This window comes from Mesocricetus auratus, unplaced genomic scaffold (assembly GCF_017639785.1).
Source record: "Mesocricetus auratus isolate SY011 unplaced genomic scaffold, BCM_Maur_2.0 Super-Scaffold_100010, whole genome shotgun sequence".
Taxonomy (NCBI): Eukaryota; Metazoa; Chordata; class Mammalia; order Rodentia; family Cricetidae; genus Mesocricetus; species Mesocricetus auratus.
The window spans coordinates 72,659,025-72,677,234 of NW_024429194.1; the positions used below are offsets into that span (position 1 = coordinate 72,659,025).

The following is an 18,210-nucleotide window of genomic DNA, read 5'->3' on the forward strand; positions in this document are numbered from 1 at the left end:
AGGTGTTTTTGTGTTTTGTTGTTTGCTTGTTTGTTTTGGTTTCTTGTTCAACCTTTAGCACAGCTCAATCACGTTCACAGAACTCTCTCTGGGGATGTGTTGGTTTCTAACACTTCCCCCTTTCATTTAGGATACCAATCTTTTCCTTAGGGCTCCCACTAATGTCTTGTGACCTCTGTAGGGACACTGCCTATTGGTATACTGATGACCTGAAGCATAGAGGATTAGGACTTCACCGCACTGCATTGAGGGACACAAGTCTCTCCACAGCTCATGGCTGAAACTGCTTTAGGGTGACTTATACTTATAGCCCAGTGTATTTCAAACTATCATGGAGTTCAGCAGATGGGATAATAGAGCTGGAATCATATATTCCTGCCAGGGCTGATTCAAGCTTCTAAAGTGAGGCCTTTTAGGTTGAAGCTGAGCAAACGGAAACGTCAGGTTAGAAAGGCACTGGAAAATGTGGCAGCTTCTGAATCGTGGGTATAATTGACTGGCCTGACTTATTTTAAATAAGCCAAAGAGCAATGCATCCAGACCTCAAACTGGGAGTCCTTATCATCCACACTGCCCGTCAGTGCCCCTGTTGATTCTCAGCCATAGTTGGCCATGACTAGTTTCTCATCTCAAAACCTTTGTGTCTTGAGGTAAAGCTGATATTTTTCTATATATGATAAAAAGACATACTCCTCCAGGATGATGGTACATGCCTTTAATTCCAGCACTAAGGAAGCAGAGGCAGGAAGTGGATCTCTCTGAGCTTGAAGCCAGCTGGGTCTATACAGTGAGTTCTGGGACAGCCTGAGAAATATAGTGAGACCTCCATCCCCCACCCCCCAAAAACATTTAAAAAGAAAGAAAGACAAGCCACACCCGCCTTTATAGTGCAGACGTCCTTATCCCAGACAAACTGTCAGTCAGAGAAGCTCTGCATTCTGAGATCTCTCCTAGTGTGTGACCGTATTTGGGGAGAAGGTTAAGAAAAGTGTCAGCAAAGCAGGCCCACTTTGACATTTCAAAGATGTAGGGTGTGCTGACTGGTTTTGTGTGCCAACTTGACACAAGCTAGAGTCATCAGAGAGGAAGGAGCCTCAGCTGCGGAAATGTCTCCGTCACATCCAGCTGTAAGGCATTTTCTCAGTGATCAATGGGGGAGCACTCAGCCCGTAGTGGGTGGTGCCATCCTTGGTCTGGTGGTCCTGAGTTCTATAAGAAAGCAGGCTGAGAAAGCCAGGGGAAGCAAGTCAGTAAGCAGCACTCCTCCATGGCCTCTGCATCAGCTCCTGCGCCCATGTTCCAGCCCCGCTTGAGTTCCTGTCCTGACTTCCTCCAATGATGAACTATGATCTAGAAGTGTAAGCCAGATAAACCCTTTCCTCCTCAACTTGCTTTTTGGTCATGGTGTTTAGTCACAGCAATAGAAACCCTAACTAAGACAAACTGGTACCAGTATAGTGGGATATTGCTATGACAGACCTGGCCATGTTTTGGGGAGGTCTGTGGAAGGATTTTGGAACTTTGGGCTAGAAAAACCACTCAATGTTAAGAGCTCATTAGGATATTCTCTAGGAGCTTGGAAGATAATGTTGAGAGCAGTGCAGAAGATGGAGGTCTGGCTCGTGAAGTTTCAGATGGAAGATTAAAGGTTCTATCATGGCCATTTGTTATTTTTGAAGATCCTATGGTTCTGGTTAGCTGGGGCTAAAGAATCAGCTGTGATTAACAAGACACCAGAACTACTAAAGTGAAACTTTGCTGGGATACTTGATGTTGGTCAGCAGGAGCTAAGAAATTCGTGGTGATTAAGAGACCAACATCACTGAGGTGAAATATTTTCTGGGAAGTGTTTCCTGAAAGTCAGCACACAGAAGCTGTGTCCTGGAGGTGGGCAAAGTTGTACCTTGGGTTGGCATCAGGACTTGGTAATGTGTGAGAGTCACCCAGGCGGTACTGGTTTTGAAGGCATGAAGGGGTCATGGAGAACAGCTGAGGCTCAGGACTATGAAAATCTAGGAGAGGCCACTGGGGAAGGTACAGCCTCACTAACAATTAAAGGCCCAGGACTGAAGGAGTCATGCAGAGAACTTTGAGGCTTAGCACCCTGAAGAGCACCTATGAGAGGCTATTGGTGAGAGTGCAGCCCGGTTGCAGCAGAAGACTCCAGCATTTTAGAGATTCCAGCACTTCGGGATGACCACCAAGAACAGCAACAGCAATGGAATGGAGCCAGAGTGGAGCCAGCCGGGGTCTAGACAAGCTGTGTGTGCTGCAAGGGGGCGGAGCTGGAGAAGTGACCCAAGCCCCTTGGAGGAGCCCAGAAGATGGTGAGTGAATCCCATGTAATGGGACATTGAGTTATTCATACTGTTGAAGTTTGGTTTTGCTTGGTTCACACTGTGACTGTGTTCCAGTCTTCCCTCTTGAAGGTATTTTAATTAACTTTGATTTTTATAGCAGCTCACAGATGACTTTCAACTTTTTGTTTCTTTCAAGACAAGGTTTCTCTGTATAGCCTTGGCTGTCCTGGAACTCATTCTTGTAGACCAGGCTGGACTTGAAACTCAGACATCTGCCTGCCTCAGCCTCCCCAAGTTCTGGGATTAAAGGTGTGAGTCACCACCACTTGGTGACTTGGAAATTTTTTAAAGAGATTTTTGATTTTGAGAGATTTTGATCCTAGTTTTTTGATGGAGTCTAAGATAGTGGGTAGATCCCAAACATTGGACAGCTGGAGTCTGAATTTGATTTGATTGGACTGTGACTGTGCCCTGATTCTTTCCTCTTGAAGTAAGGAAGTATTTTACTGGAGCTCATAGTTAAGACACGTTGAATTTTAAAAGCTTTTGGATTTTAAAAGAGACTGACTTTTAAAAGGACTGAAATTTTGATGTGTTTGAATTAGTAAAGACTGTGGGACTTTTAAAGTTACTTATGTTTTTAATGTGAGATCTTGGGGATGAATAAGAAAGGAAGGGTTGTGGCTTAATACTGATGTATCAAGTTGACAAGGGGTCAGTTAAACTGTTTGGTTTTGTACGTCAGCTTGACACAAACTAGAGTCATCGGAGAGGAAAGAGCCTCAGGTGAGGATATGCATTCATGAAATCCAGCTGTAAGGCATTTTCTCATTTAGTGATCAATGTGGGAGGGCCCAGTCCATGGTGGGTGGTGCCATCCCTGGGCTGGTGGTCCTTGGTTCTATAAGAAAGCAGACTGAGCATGCCATGGAAACAAGGCAGTAAGCAGCACCCATCCATAGCCTCTGCATCAGCTTCTGCTTCCAGGTTCCTGTTCTGCTTGAGTTCCTGTTTTGACTTTCCCCAGTGATGGATTAATTTTTGGAAGGGTAAACCAGATAAACCCTTTCCTGTCCAACTTGCTTTTGGTCGTAGCAATAGAAACCCTAAGACACGGGAAAAAACAGGAGAATTTTATACCTTAAGTGCTGTATAATTTAAAAAGGTGACAAAAGTTGGAACCAGTGTAATCAGGTATGAGGGAATTCAGGTAGGAGGTTCAGGGTCCCTGGGAAATATGTTCTTAGTTCTCAAGAAGAGAGATCCTGGAGGATACTTTAGATCACATACCATGAAAAGTTCTGCAAAGAAAGTGGCCCATAGGAGGATGAAGCCAAATTATCCCTCTCTTAGTCACTGTTCTGTTGCTGTTAAGAGACACCATGACCAAGGCAACTCATAATAGAATGTATTTAATTGGGGCTTGCTTACAGTTTCAGAGGCTTAGTCCATTATTTTTATGGTGGATTATGGCAGCATTCAGGCAGGTATTGGAGCAGTAGCTGAGGGCTATATCCTGATCTATAGGCAGAGAGAAAAACACTGGGCCTGGCATGGACTTTTGAAACCTCAAAGCCCACCCCCAGATACACACTTCTTCCAATAAGGCCACACCTCCTAATCCTTCTAATCCCTTCAAACAGTTCTGCTGCTCCTTGGTGACTAAGCATTCAAATATATGAGTCTAGGGGGGGCATTCATTCAGATCACCACAGTATCTGTTTTGCCTTAGGTTTTGGGGCTGCATATAAAGGGATTAGAGAACCAAAGCCAGTGCAGAAGGCTTTAGAGTTTAAAGGATGACAGTGATCCGGAAAATAGTACAGGTGTTAAGAGTGTGACTGGCATTCAAAGACTGAACAGAGGCATCCCCAGGTTTTCAGGAAGAGAAGGCTGAGCCTCATTATACCACTTGTCTCTCAGGAGCTTTGTGATGCTTAGTCCTGGTAGTCAACTTGACTGCAAGGGATACCTATTGTAAAGCACATTTCTGGTTTTTATGTGAGGGTTTTTTTAAGTGATTGACACTTGTGTTGATACACTAAATCATGAAGACCATTCCTTAACATGAGTGTTCGAGGTAGGGATATAAGAAAGAATAGAAAGTGCGAGGGAGCTTGCACATTCTCACTTGTGGACCCCGTGTGACTAGGAATGGTGTCCTCATGCAGTGTGTGTTTCCCAGGGACAGTTCAGATTCCTTAGTCCTTTGAAAAGAGCTGGTATCATTGACCCTTGAAGCACTGTACATAGAGGCTACGTCATTTGTACTTTTTATTTTATTAAAGATGTGTTTTGTGTTATATGTGTGTGAGAGAGCCTGAGTATGTGCACCATGTGTGTGAATGTGCTTGTGGAGACCAGAAGAACAAGTTGGACCCCCTGGGACCAGAGTTTCAGTGAGCTGTGAGACGTGAAATGTAGGTTCTGGGAAGCAAATCCAGGTCCTTTGCAGGGACTCCAACTGTTGTTAGACATGGAGTCATCTCTTCAGCTCTAACACTTTTTGTTGTGACATTCCTACCTTCTTGATCCGAGAAGGTACTGGTATGTCTGACTCTCTAGATGTAGGTGGCCATGGTGGAATGTTTTCAGCTCCTGTATGTATGCCAATCCTCTTAGAATTATATATGGAGTCAGGCAGTGGTGGCACACTCCTTTAATCCCAGCACTGGGGAGTTCAATGCAAGAGTTTGACATCAGCCTTATCTTAGACAGCTAAGGCTACACAGAGCAACATTGTCTTGAAAAGCCAAAAAAGTTATATATGGATAAAATGCACCTTATAGCAATATTTTGTGAATACTTCCCATTGATCAGCCTTCAGGTCAACTCAGAAATGAGCTGCACATCTAGCTTGGTGTCTGGTATTCGCTAGTGGTTTGAGTTGCTGTAACAATTACCATAGAAATGGATGCTTTAAACATTAATTTCTTAGTTCTAGAGGTAAGAAATCCAATGCAGAAATGTTGGTGGAGAGAGATGAAGGGACTCTTTTCCTTTGTTGCTAGTGAGGCACTAATTGTCTCCATTCTATAATGATCTGTTCGTCTCCAAAAGGCAAACTCCACCCTCCAAGGATCACCTCCCCCACTTGGGTTTATAATTTCAGTATATAAACTGTGTGCGTGTGTGTACATGTGCACACACACACTCAGACCTGATGTCCAGGACATTCTGGCCACCATACAGTGCTTGTAATTCCCTATGTGTTCTGAATCTTTGCTTGGCCGCTATCAAGGGTCTGCCCAGGAGCAGGGCCCCTTAACGATGCAACAGGTATATAAGATTTGGAGAAACTACCAGTACTCTTAGACATCCTGAGCCTGGATTTATAAGTGTGGTTTTAAAGACTAAACAATTTTTAACTGCACAAATTGAAGGTGCTGTGAAAGAAAGGCCTACCCTGCCTGGAGAATCCAGCTTCTGCTGTAGAGTATGCTGGAATGAAGCCATTGATGAGCGTGTGTGAGTGGTGCACCTGTTGGGCATTGTTTTCTCTCAATTGCCATCTTTCTTGCCAAAGAAAAACACCTGAATGTTGCTACATTTCATTTGGGGAATAAAAAGGAAACGTCCATGTAACTGCTTGATCTGGGTTGCATATAGATGCGCCGTGGTGCTTCTGAGCATGGCTGCTGTATTAGAAAGCATGGGTGTATTCTACGTGGACGTCTTGGATTTTGCTGGACCAGAACATCCTGTAACCCATCCAGCTCACAGGACAGTCTTGAAATGCTTGTAAAATAACAGTTCCTCATTATTTTCTCCATTCCCCTCCCTACTTCCCATTGTTTTCCTTTTCCTGCTGCCCAACTTCTTTCCCTTTCCTCAAAAGACAGCAGTGTGGCTGCATACTAATGAGGCAATTCTTGGCCTCACCCCTTCATTTATTTCCAGGCAATTAATTCAACTTTCTAACGTGTAGCCAGAATGCTATGCAGGTGATTTGTGAGTCTGCCTAATTCCTAGGACCCTGTGGTTATCAGCCAGCAGAGCTCATTGTGACAATGAGATCATCCAGCTGGCAGGGAAGTAGGTTTTTCAACGAAATCCCATCCCTTCATTACAAGCGCCGAATTCTTCAGCTTGGCAAGCGTTCCCCTCTGTCTGCTTGGCTTTTTGATTACACGTAGAGTACAACCTCTACACCTTTGCCTCCTCTGCTTGTTTTCTGCCATGAAGGACACTGGGCCTGATGTATCATTAGCAGCTGTTTTCAGCACAAAACCCATGATGCTCCTTCTCAACGCTTGGATCTGTGTATCTATGACTGTATTAAACAAACAAGTGCATTAACTCTTCAATCCTAAAAATCTGGTGGAGTGCAATTTAACAGCTATTTAGGGGAAATTGGGTGAAGGACACAAAGGGGGGGTGACAATTTCTGCTTACATGGAGTGTGCTGCAAGCTTCAGTAAGCAGTGACTAATCTTTCAGGCTGCAAGGCATGAACTAGGTGCTCATTAAATCTTGGATACTTTCTCCTTGTATGAATGACTAAGAATGTTGGGTCATGAGGAGAATGAACTTCATGCATAGATAACACCTTCGAGAATTACTATGGGATGAGTGATTGGTGGCAAGGAAATAATTTTAAACTATCCACGAAGGATAATTAAATGGTGTGCTCTGTGAGGAGAGAATCCTTGAGGAATTTGGCAAAGATTAATTGGGAAAGAAGATATTCAAGGATAAGAAATGATTTGAGAAACATGCTGTAGAGTCAACTCCAGTAAATGAGGTGCTTGAAAGGCTTGGAATGAAAAGCATAGGTTCTGAGTTACACCTGGCTGGCTTGAATCCCAGTTTAGATGTTTGTTTGATGTCTTAAACACTTAGTTACTGCTTAATCACAACATCCTCACTTGTAAATGAGGGATAAGTAGATCTTACAAGGTGGGTCTTAGGGTCAGATATTATTGTTAAGAAAGAAACAAGAGTACCCAGAATATAGTATTGATAAACATATTGATAAAGTATTGATAAACAGCAGATATTTTGAGTATTGCTGCTCTTAAGGCATGAGAATGGAAGGAATTTATAAGACATTCCATGTATGATTTTTAAAGTTTATTTGTTGTGTGTTTGTGTGTGTGTGTACATGTGACTTGTTTCTCTCCTTCCACTATGCAGAATCCAGGGATTGAACTTAGATTGTCAGACTTGATGTCCAATAGCTTCATCTACCTAGCTATATTGCCATACCTATTTATTTCTTAGATGTTTTGACTAGTCACTAATTTTGAAGTGCTGGCAACAGATATTTCTCTAACTTGTCTGCAAATGCTGATGAGCTCTCATTTATGTGATTCATTTGACTGGTGAGGTTTCCTGTTGAGCTTTTTATTGACCCCTATTATTTGGGTTTCTTTCAGAAATTCTTTATCTTTATCAAATTTCATTTTCTTCCTTTCTTGTCTTATTTCATTCAAGTTTGTGTTTTCACCTGGAATTGATTCACACCCTCTTTAAGTGCCTTGAATGTGTTTTTAATTACCGTTTTGAATTCATTGTCTTGTATATAATCACAGTTGCTTCTCTTGGGGAACATTACTATGGGGGAGCTGAGTTTTGGAGGATACTTATTGTGAGAAAGGTACAGACCACCATAGAAATTAAGCCAATTAAGAGTAGAAGAGTCCTTTAATTTTGGCTGGTGACTAAGAACAGGCTACTGCCCACGTATCTTATTGCAGATCCTCAGAATCACAGCATTTTAAAAGGCAAACCCCACAGTTACATCAATGTTAAATGAGATGCAAAGAAACCTGGCAGCATTTGTCTAGGCAGAACACAGCAGTTGTTTTAGATGCATGACAGTAATTTTAGATCCAACATGACAATTCATTTTGATGTACACTTTTGCCAGTTATGTTAGTTATGTGTGTGTATATATATATATATATATATATATATATATATATATATATATATATAATTTTGGTTAATACCTATTGATTATGGCCAGGGTCGTGGAAATCCCAAATGTGTTGCAAAGAAAGATGTGGATTTGGGGGTGGGATAGTGTAGAGGGCTGAGACTTGTGTAGACAGACACAGAATGCAGTCAGGACAAGAAGGCATTACCCCAGCCACTTCAATAGGAGCTAGGCATCTGGAGTCAGGTCATTTTTTTTATCTTTCAGTATGGATCTCCATTCCACCTTTTTCAGGTGGGCATTTGGATCTCTGTTTGGCGGATTTGGATCAAATGACTGGAGCTTGTGATCAGTCTTGGGGCCACACTGTTGATGTGAAAATGAGGTATAACAAATGGCCCTAACTCTATGGAGGGCTCAGACTGTGAGCACAGGAATGAGCCCTCCATAGAGTGGCAGGTTCTCGAAGCAGATCCTCAAAAGTCTGTGGGAGGCATGTATGGTATTGTGGGTAATCCCTCTGATGATAGGCTGGGGTCATGAGGGTATGGATAATACCATCTGTGGAGAAGTATACACAGCTCTATGAGGTTCTCTGGCAGTAGGGCTCCTGAGGGTAATAGAATTTATGTGACACAAAAAACAAAAGGTAGACTGTTTGAAGAGAGGAAGACAAACAAGGGGGCTGGGGAAGATCAGCGGGGGTGGAGAGGGAGTGGGGGCTGAGTTTGAGTAAGAACAGAGTGTAATGACATATATGCATGAAAATGCTAAAACAAAGCCAATCACCAAATTACAAAATAACTTTTAAAATTTTATATTCAAATGTTGTTGTGCATGTAGTTTTCTTTCCTCTTTTGGGAGAGGGGTCACATTTTGTGAAATGCTTGTTTTTTAGAGAAGGGCTTTGTTAAATGCACAGTGACTATGGTATTTTACATTTTCATCAGCCTTGGGTGAGAAGTCTGGCTGTTTTCATCCTTGTTAGCATTTGGAGTTGTCTGTTTTGTCTCTGCTAACCATTCAAATAGATGAGTGGTAATATTTATTTCATTGTGGCTTTGGTTTGCAGTTCTCAAGTGACTAATTATGTTGATCATCTTCATGTGCTTAATTATCATCTTTGCTGAGATGTCTGTGAATGATTTCTTTCTTTTTAATTTAAAAAATGTGAGGATTTAATATATGAGTGAACTGTATTTACATCATTTCCAATCCTCTGTCTCTCGCTTCCAACTTCTTTGATACCTTACATTCTCTGGGATTCCAGGCCTTTTCTTCTGATAGTTCTCTCTAATAATGTTTAGTGATTAATACCCTTGCAGGAGAGAGGCTCATCGCCTGAAGAAAACTGCTTCTTCCTTCCTCAGCAGCCAGTAATTTCCTGTGGTCCTTCATCTAGTGGTAGGGTCTTGTGTGATTTCTCCATCCTTGCTGGTATGTCAGCTGGTATTGTTATTATACAGATCTTGTTTAGGAGATGATTTTAGATTTCATGGGTGCTAAACACTTATGCATATAAGATACTGTCTCCAAACAGTATCCATGAAGAAAAAAATGAAATCATGACATTTGTAGGCAAATAGATGGAACTTGAGAGCATAATTGTGTGAGATAAACCCAGATCTCAAAAATGTCAATTATGGGATATTCTCTCTTATTTATGGAGCCCAGCTATGAATGCCTAGATTGTAATACATGACCTAGAGTAACCACAGAAACCAGGAAAATAAGAAGAAACTATGGGTGAGGAGCTCTAGAAAGGGGAAAGGGAGAGTAAACAGAATTGGAGTTAACAGCAAGGAGTTAAGAAGAGTACTCAGAACAAGAGATAAATAGCAACAAAGATGCTTGAAAAAGCCATGGTGAAATAATTATTTTACAAGCTTATTCTACAATAAATATATAGTTTGTATCATGTGAGAAGCCATAGACTAACAAATACTCAAATACCAGGTCTCCATGGAGTTGGTGGTCAGGGGAACCCAGGAGATTCAAAGTTTCCTTCTGTTAAATTGAGTTTAGGGTGCAATCCTAGGATTCAGAAAACAGGATGAGGCTTAAGTGTTTGAGGCTATCCTGGACTACATAGGTCCTGCCTCAGGTAAACTCACTACACCAAACCAAAAAAGTACAAAGAACAAGCTTAAGGGTTTTTTTTTTTTTTGCCAATTGTGATAGTCTGAATGAAATAGGCTTACATAAATAACTTATATAGAGTGGCACTATTAGGAGGTATGGCTTTATTGGAGTAGGTATGGCCTTGTTGAAGCTAGTGAGTTATTGGTGGGGATGGGCTTTGAGGTCTCCTATGCTAAGCTATGCTCAGTGTAGACAAAATTCACTTCTTATAGATCAAGATGTAGAACTCTCATCTCCTCCAGCACCATGTCTGCCTGCATACCGCCTACCGTGATGATAACGGGACTGAACTTCTGAAACTGTAAGCCACCCTAATTAAATGCTTTCTTTTACAAGAGTTGCCATGGTCATGGTGTCACTTCACAGCAATAGAAGCCCTGACTAGGACACTAAGTTTTGAGAGGTTGAACAAATCCATTGTGAGATATGTGAGTTCTACCAGTCAGCGGCAGCTGTTGTTCAAATAACGGTGTCTCTGAGCATTTGCTATACTAGATGTTTGCATCTCCCTTCCCCATGCTGTCACAGTGTTAGGAAGTGGAGCTTTGCCTGGTGATCAAACAGCCCATGTAGCTGGATTATGACTTTCATAAAGGCAGTTCAGAGAACTGCCTTGTCCCTTCTGTCGTGAAAGTACACAGCTGCCAAAATCAGCAGGAACAGATTTTGGTCGTATAAAAGCTTATGACATTTCATTATAACAGTTTGAATGGACTAAGAGTCCATATTTTACTTTTTATTGATACATTTAATTGAGTTTTAAATTTTTTCATGATTTTAGTGACCTATCTTTTTTCTTAATCCATAATAAAGCTTTATACTTAGGCCTTTTAAAGAAACTTTACACTTTGCATTTAGGTCTGTCATCCATTTGAAATAAATTCTTATCTGAGCTGTGAAGAGCTGCTGTGTGTGTTGTCCAGTTGTTCTAACACCACTCAATTAAAGGACACCCACTTAACACTTCAGTTTATTTCACATGTTTGTCAAATAACAATGGACAATAATTACATGAATCTTTCTGAATACTATTGTTTCTGATGGGTCTGTTGTTTAATATCACTGCCTTATTTTGTTGACTGTGACTAGTCTTTAGATAGTGCTGGTCCTCCCAATTAACAAAAATATTATTTGCATTTTTGCCAGTTTCTTCTTTTATAAAGATCTCCCTCCTTCCACCGTGTGTGTGTGTGTGTGTGTGGGGGGGTGTCTGTGGGGGTGTGCGGGGGTGTCTGTGTGTGGGGGTGTCTGTGTGCGGGGGTGTCTGTGTGCGGGGGTGTCTGTGTGCGGGGGTGTCTGTGTGCGGGGGTGTCTGTGTGCGGGGGTGTCTGTGTGCGGGGGTGTCTGGTGCGGGGGTGTCTGGGTGCGGGGGTGTCTGGGTGCGGGTGTCTGGGTGTGGGTGTGTCTGTGTCTGTGTATGTCCATAAGGCAGTGACAGATCTAGAGTTATAAGCAGTTGTGAACCACCCAGTGTGCTGGGAAACAAATTCAGGTCCTCTGGAAAAGCAGTAAGTATTCTTAACTGCAGAACCATTTTCTCCGAACCAGACAAAAAATTTAGAAGCAGTTTTTATTTTTCATTTTAAATAAAGTTATGTATTTACTATTAAAATATCTGTGCACAGGTAACAGTGGGTAAGAGGTCAGAGAATAATTTTATAGAGTCAATTCTCTTCTATCTTCAGCTGTGTTCTGGGAATCCAATTCAAACTCTAGGCTTGTGGGACAGGTACCTTTACTCTTGAGCCATCTTAACAGCCTAATACTAGTTTTTCAATCACTCTGAAATATTGTATTGGGAGTTCGAATGGAGTTGTGTTGAAATAAGACAATTTTTGGAGAACTGACGATTTAGAAATAGGATTAGAAATATGAGTCTTCCTACTAGAAACAGAACACATAGAACATAGTTGTTCCTTCCATAATACTGTGTAGTTTTTGTTGTTTTTTTTTTTTTGAGAGAGATCTAGTTTAATTAGATTCATCACTATGGTTTTGTTTTGGTGTTACTTTAAAGGGGTATGGTACTTTTTATAATTTGATTTTCCAAGTGTTCTTTGTTTATACCCAGTAGAAATGTTTGAATTTTAACTTGAATCTTATATTTTATATACTCATTACTAAGCTCAGTTATAAGTCTTCAAAGACTTTGTAGAGTCTTTGGAATCTTCTATGTGAAACTCACGTTTTCATGCACATGTTGTTAATTTTTTACTTTGGCCTTATGCTAACAGTTAGGTAGGAAGGGGCATTCTTCCTTTGTCCCAGCTTAGTGAGTTCTTGCTTTCTCCAAGTTCAAAGTTAGATGTGAATTCTATAGGGCTGTAATTTACCATGACAGTTTTGCTAATTTTAATCACGAACCAATGTTTCTTTGTCAATTATTATTACATATTCGGTAAACACATGGATTTCTTTAATCTGCAGATTCTGGTTTATGTTGGTTTTCTAAAGTATGGAGTCATCTTCCCAGCATCTTGTTGTGCAACACTACACTATTATTCATTTTGCAGAGTGGTGGCTTCTGCTTTCCTGGTGGTTGATGAGGACTTTTGCACTGACTCTAATGGAAGACACTGGTCTCTGATTTTCCTTTTCACAGGGTCTGTTTCTGTATTCAGGTAGTCTTGATCTGACAAGATCACCGAGGAAGTATTGATTTCCACTCTATTTGATGGACAATAGTGCATACAATTTTATTAATTCCTCTTTAAATGTTTATAGAAATTGTCAGTGAAATCAACTGGCCCTAGGGCTTTTGTTGTTGCTGATCAAAAGGTTTTAAGTATTTATCTAATCTATTGCTTTTTAGAAGGGATCATTCAAATTGCCAAATAGAATAAATCTGTTCTTGGGTGAGTTTCGATTGCTTTGTTCCAAAAATGAATCTATTTTTGTCTAACTTGTTGAACTTCTGTACACAGAACATACACAATATTTTAATACTATCTTAATATTTAGTAATGTTTTAATAGTGCTCTTTTGTAATAATATTTTAATAGTATTCTATCGCTAATAAATATCTCCTTCAATTCCTGGTATTGGTAGTTTGTGTATTCTTTTTTAATCTTGACCACTTCAAGGGATTTTTTAAATGAACTTTTTCAAATAATTGTCTTTTGGTTTCCTGCATTTCTTTCAGTTTTAATACCTGTCTTGATGATTTCCTTTCTTCTACAGGGTTCTTTTCAGTACACAGCGTCTTCCTCAGAATGATGCTTGCTTTGCTTCTTTTTTGCTATTTATTTAAAATATTTTAAAGTACTTTTTATTTACTTAGTGTGAGTATGTGGGAGGTGTACCTGTGTCCATGGCATGTGTGTGGAAGTCAGAGAGCATTATTTGTAAGGCAATTATCTTTCTACCATGTGGGTCCCAGGGATCCTACTCAAGTCTGTATGCCTGGTGATCGTGCCTTTACCAACTGAGTCATCACGTTGACCCTTAGCTAATCTTTAATGTGTAAGTCTGATTATGGATTTGGAACCTCTCCCATCCTCTTAGCTATCCATACTGTGTGAGGATAGTCATTAGAGTTGCTAATTGAACCTAAATATGTGGGTACAGATCTTCCTCCAGTAAAGTGACTTTACAGACTTCCAAGTAAAGGTAACCTACCTGGAAATGCATTAAATTCTACTGCTAAATGTATCCAGCTGCTTCTTGAACATGAAAATGAGATAATCATGTGAAAAGCATCTAAACAAATCCTGTCCGTCTAGGTCATAGCTATGAGGCAAACGAGAAAAAGGTTCCTAAAGGAGATGCATTGTCTGCATCAACTGAGTCCTGAGGCTGAAAAGCCTCAACACCACCACATATGGAACTTGTAAAAAATGACACTTCTTGCAGACCATAAAATCAACGAGAATTTAATAAAGTTAATCAAATAATTGTAGTTCAATTGCACATAAATTTAAATTGTTTTCCCATTAAAGAATGCTTGGCTGTAAATTATTACAGGGAAAGCCATTTTCAAGTTAATGCCTCAACCATTAGAAAATACAAAGGGCATTTCATTAATTAGATGCAGCTCTCTCTTCCCCCAGATTATCATTACCTTTGTTAGGCAGAATCGGCTTAGGATTCAAATTTATTGACATGTGTGTTTCAATGACACCGTTGTTTAGCGCCTGTCATATACCTGGAAGAACAAGCTCATTTAGTATAAATGAATAGTATACAGTCATCTCTAAAGCACACTATTGCCACTCTCCAGAGCCACTGTAATGAATGTGAGCACAGCTGTCTGTGATGGTTACAACTCCCACTCCGAAACAAGTAAGGCTGCAGCTTTTCCTGCTGAAAGCCACTTGCCTAGGAAGAAAGAAGGGCTCATGTGCATTTTCAGGGCCTTCCTTAACAGTGGGCAATGTGCAAATGCCGAGTTACCCTGACTGTTCTTGGTGATCTTTCTGTTTTAATGAAGGATCATGTTGGATTGTGTCAGCTGCTAAATAATTGTCATTGTCACAATGCAATGTTCCATGTCCTTGATCTTCCCCCAGTCCTCCTCCTCTGTATTTTTATGATGGAAGAATGATCTCATGGTGGTGAGGGGGTGGGAGGGAAAGAGACTGGGGGGAGAAAGGAGGAAAGAGGGGGAGAGAGAGGGGGTTGGGGGAGGGGGAGGAAGAGAGGGAGCCAGGGGATGGAGAGAGAGGGGGGGGGGAGGTGGAGATACACTGAGAGTGTTTGAAAACTCTTCTTGTAAATACAGAATTCTGCAAACTTTTCTTTACCCAGTAATCACCAATATTTCTAAGGCATGTAGATAATGTAGTAATTAAATTGACATTCTAGATCAGGTATAAAAGAAGTTACATCTTATAAGTACATAATTCTCTTTCATTTTCCCAGTCCCTGTTAAGAGATGAGCTCATTTCACAGTAAAAGTCTCTGAGGAACTATCAAGGGAGCCAGGAGTGAAGTGACTGCTTAGAACCACTCTTTAATATTTGGTGTGATTCTAAGATACAGGAAGACACCCCCCCATATGAGGGTAGTAAAATGATGAGACTTTAAGGAATCCCTGGTATGCAAGGTCACCCCTTACTTCCTATTACCTTGCTTTGTAAATACCTAGATTGTTGAGAGTAAAGTGACCATTTGCATACAGTAAGGAGGGTGAGAATATGGCCAATTTTGAAGAAATAGATCTTGTATTAAGTAAGTGATTGGTGTGTGTGTGTGCGTGTGTGTGTGTGTGTGTGTGAGAGAGAGAGAGAGAGAGAGAGAGAGAGAGAGAGAGAGAGAGAGAGAGAGATTAAAAGTTAAACTTGAACTGGCTAATTAAAATATATATGTTCATGTAAAACAGCCAGGAAAGGAAGGGATGTATTCTGTAACCAACTTTTTCTTTATAGAATGATTACTACATAGTGCTAAAAGGATTCCTTCTCATTGGTGCCTTTATTCTTCCTTGCTTGGTCTCTCCCCCTCTTTTAATCTTTCCTTTCTTGTTTTCTGATTCTTCCCACTCTCCCTTGCCTCCTTCTCATTCTGTCAAGAACAGCTGCAGATCAATGCTTCAGCCTGCCTTAGCCTTCCCACAGTGCTCTTGCCTTCTCTGCAGGGGCAAACACTGTTTTTTATAATCACTCCGAATATTCATGTACTTTCTGTGTTTAGTGAACTAAGTACTGATTCTGTTGTTGAAAGCTTGAAGCAAACTGTAGTAGATGCTTTCACAGTCCAGTGAGGGACCTGGTGAAGGGCAGTTTGTGGTCCTTCCTTGTTCTCTAAACCATCCAATGAATGTGACACTTCTTGCTTGGAAAAGGGGAATACATGGAACACATAAAGAGGAATGAGTCCCAATGGAGATGATGGATTAAGAGTGATGACACTTAACTGCAGAAGGATTTAGGACCTTTACAGTAGTGGAACCTGGGGCTCTTAGTGGGTTGAGCATTGTGGTACAGAGTTGATGATGGAGAGGTGGATCTGAGATGTCTTTGGAAGGTTGAACTTATAAGATGCTTCCTAAGTACTCCATTGATGGGAGATGTCATTCTGTAAATCTGTCTCTCTTATTGGTTGTTGAATAAAGCACTGTTGGTCAATAGGAAAGCAAGATAGGTGGGACTAGGAGTTGAGGATGATTCTGGGAAAGAGAGGCACAGACAGACACAATGTAGGATGCTATAGAAGTAAGAGGTCTGGAACCTTTCTTCAGTAAGAGACATGGAAATACTCAGATTAGCAATTATGGGTTAAATATTAAGTCAGAGCTAGGCAATAAGAAAGCATAGCAAAGAGCCAACAACTTATAATTGATATAGCGTCCTGTGTGTTATTTGGGGGCTCAAACAGCTCGTCAGGGCCCAGGTGGCTAGCAGGACGAGTACATGTTACACTCCATAGTGCTGCTTTTTGCTTTTTTGTCTTAATGTTATTTTCTGCCTTCCTTTCCTCCCCTTCCTTCTTCCCTCCTTCCCTTCCTCCCTTCCTTCTTTCCTTTCTTCCCTCCCTCCTCGCTCCCTTTCCTCCCTTCCCTGCCTTCCTTTCTTTGTCCCTCTCTTCCTTCCTCCTTTCCTCCCTCCCTCCCTCCTTCCTTTCTTCTTTCCTTCCTTTTTTTGTAGACAGATACTTTACTATAGGACAGGGTAATCTAAGACTCATTATGTAGCCCAGACTAGACTTAAACTCATGGCAATCCAACTGCCCCAGACTTGCAAGAGTTGGAATTACAGGTGTGAGTCACCATACCTGGAAAGTGCTCCTGTTTTTATGTGTGTGAGAGGTGTGTGAGTGCTTTGTCCCTGGGTGAGAAGATGCCATGAGTGACAATTAGGTAGTCCTGAGTATTCTCATCTACATTCTGAAAGCCTGCATAATAGGAGACATTTAATATAGGGTAACGAATCAGTGAATGGAGATATTAATAAGCAAAGCAAATGATTGAGGAAGGCAATACTCAGCATCACATGCTGGAGCACGGGAAACCAGTGGCTGCAGCAGGCATCCTCCAGCAGCTATGAACTGCAATCCCAAGGTAGCTGTAACTGCTGATCTCCTAAAAATACTTAAAGTCAAACAGGAGCTGCCAGATACCCATCTTCTCATACTTTGTGCAGTGACTTCACCATGAAAGATGCACCAAGGATATAGTGGAATCTGTCTATAATACAGTCTTTAGGAGCAACCTGGTGCTAACTTTGGACTGGTTCCATAGTTTTACTTTCTAGGCTTTCCCCATGCTCCATTCACCATCTTACACTAAGATCTGTGCATCTCCCAAAAGCAATATTTCTTTCATAATTAATACATTGATTAATCAAGTATCTATCTAGGCTCTGCTTCTAGACAAACCAAACTAAAATACTAATTGTCCTCAAAAGGAGTTTTCCATAGTAGTCAACATCTGAAGCTGCAAAAACTATCAACATCCATGTCTGTGTATTTACATATAAGCTAGACACACCATTCCTGGCCTAGTAGGTTATACATTGAGTAGACCTCTAGTTGACTTTTAATATCTGACACTCCCCTCTTCCATGTAAAGAGATGGTGTTGTTATAGCTATGGCTTCCTGAACATGTTCCTGTGCCTCCATTACCTTTATACAGGGTGACCAAATTTTCCTAGTGAAATAGAAATAAAAACGTTGAAGAAATCCTGGAATCCTTCCTTGATAGAGAGCTGAAATTTATATTTCATGAGAAGTCAGTTTTGGATCATGCTTTAGGTAGGGAAAGTATTGCAAAGACATGAGGGGTCTTGGTTTAATGTCTTTTCTTGACCTGGGCTATATACATAGACTCATTTTGAGAGAGGATCTGGGATTTTGAGACAACATCTTGGTTTTGTTCTGTTATTCACCCAGAAACTTAGCTATTATTACTCTAGGTGTGCTTAGCCCATCACACACAGATTTTAATATCC

At 40.9% G+C, this 18,210-nt stretch overlaps 2 long non-coding RNA genes across 2 annotated transcripts in view; one reads left to right on the top strand and one right to left on the bottom strand.

Moving 5' to 3' along the window:
- Positions 1–1,349: 1,349 nt before the first annotated feature.
- LOC110340410 lies at positions 1,350–13,364 on the top strand. The gene is made up of 3 exons (XR_002382226.2): positions 1,350–2,327; positions 10,536–10,624; positions 12,837–13,364. It is a non-coding gene; the product is annotated as an uncharacterized LOC110340410 (long non-coding RNA).
- LOC121142903 overlaps positions 10,133–18,210 on the bottom strand; it is a 57,386-nt gene continuing 49,308 nt past the window's right edge. Inside the window, exons 2-3 of the long non-coding RNA XR_005880039.1 lie at positions 14,384–14,467; positions 10,133–10,215 (exon numbers count right to left, since the gene is read on the bottom strand). This is a non-coding gene — a long non-coding RNA (uncharacterized LOC121142903). The remainder of the gene's footprint in view (positions 10,216–14,383; positions 14,468–18,210) is intronic.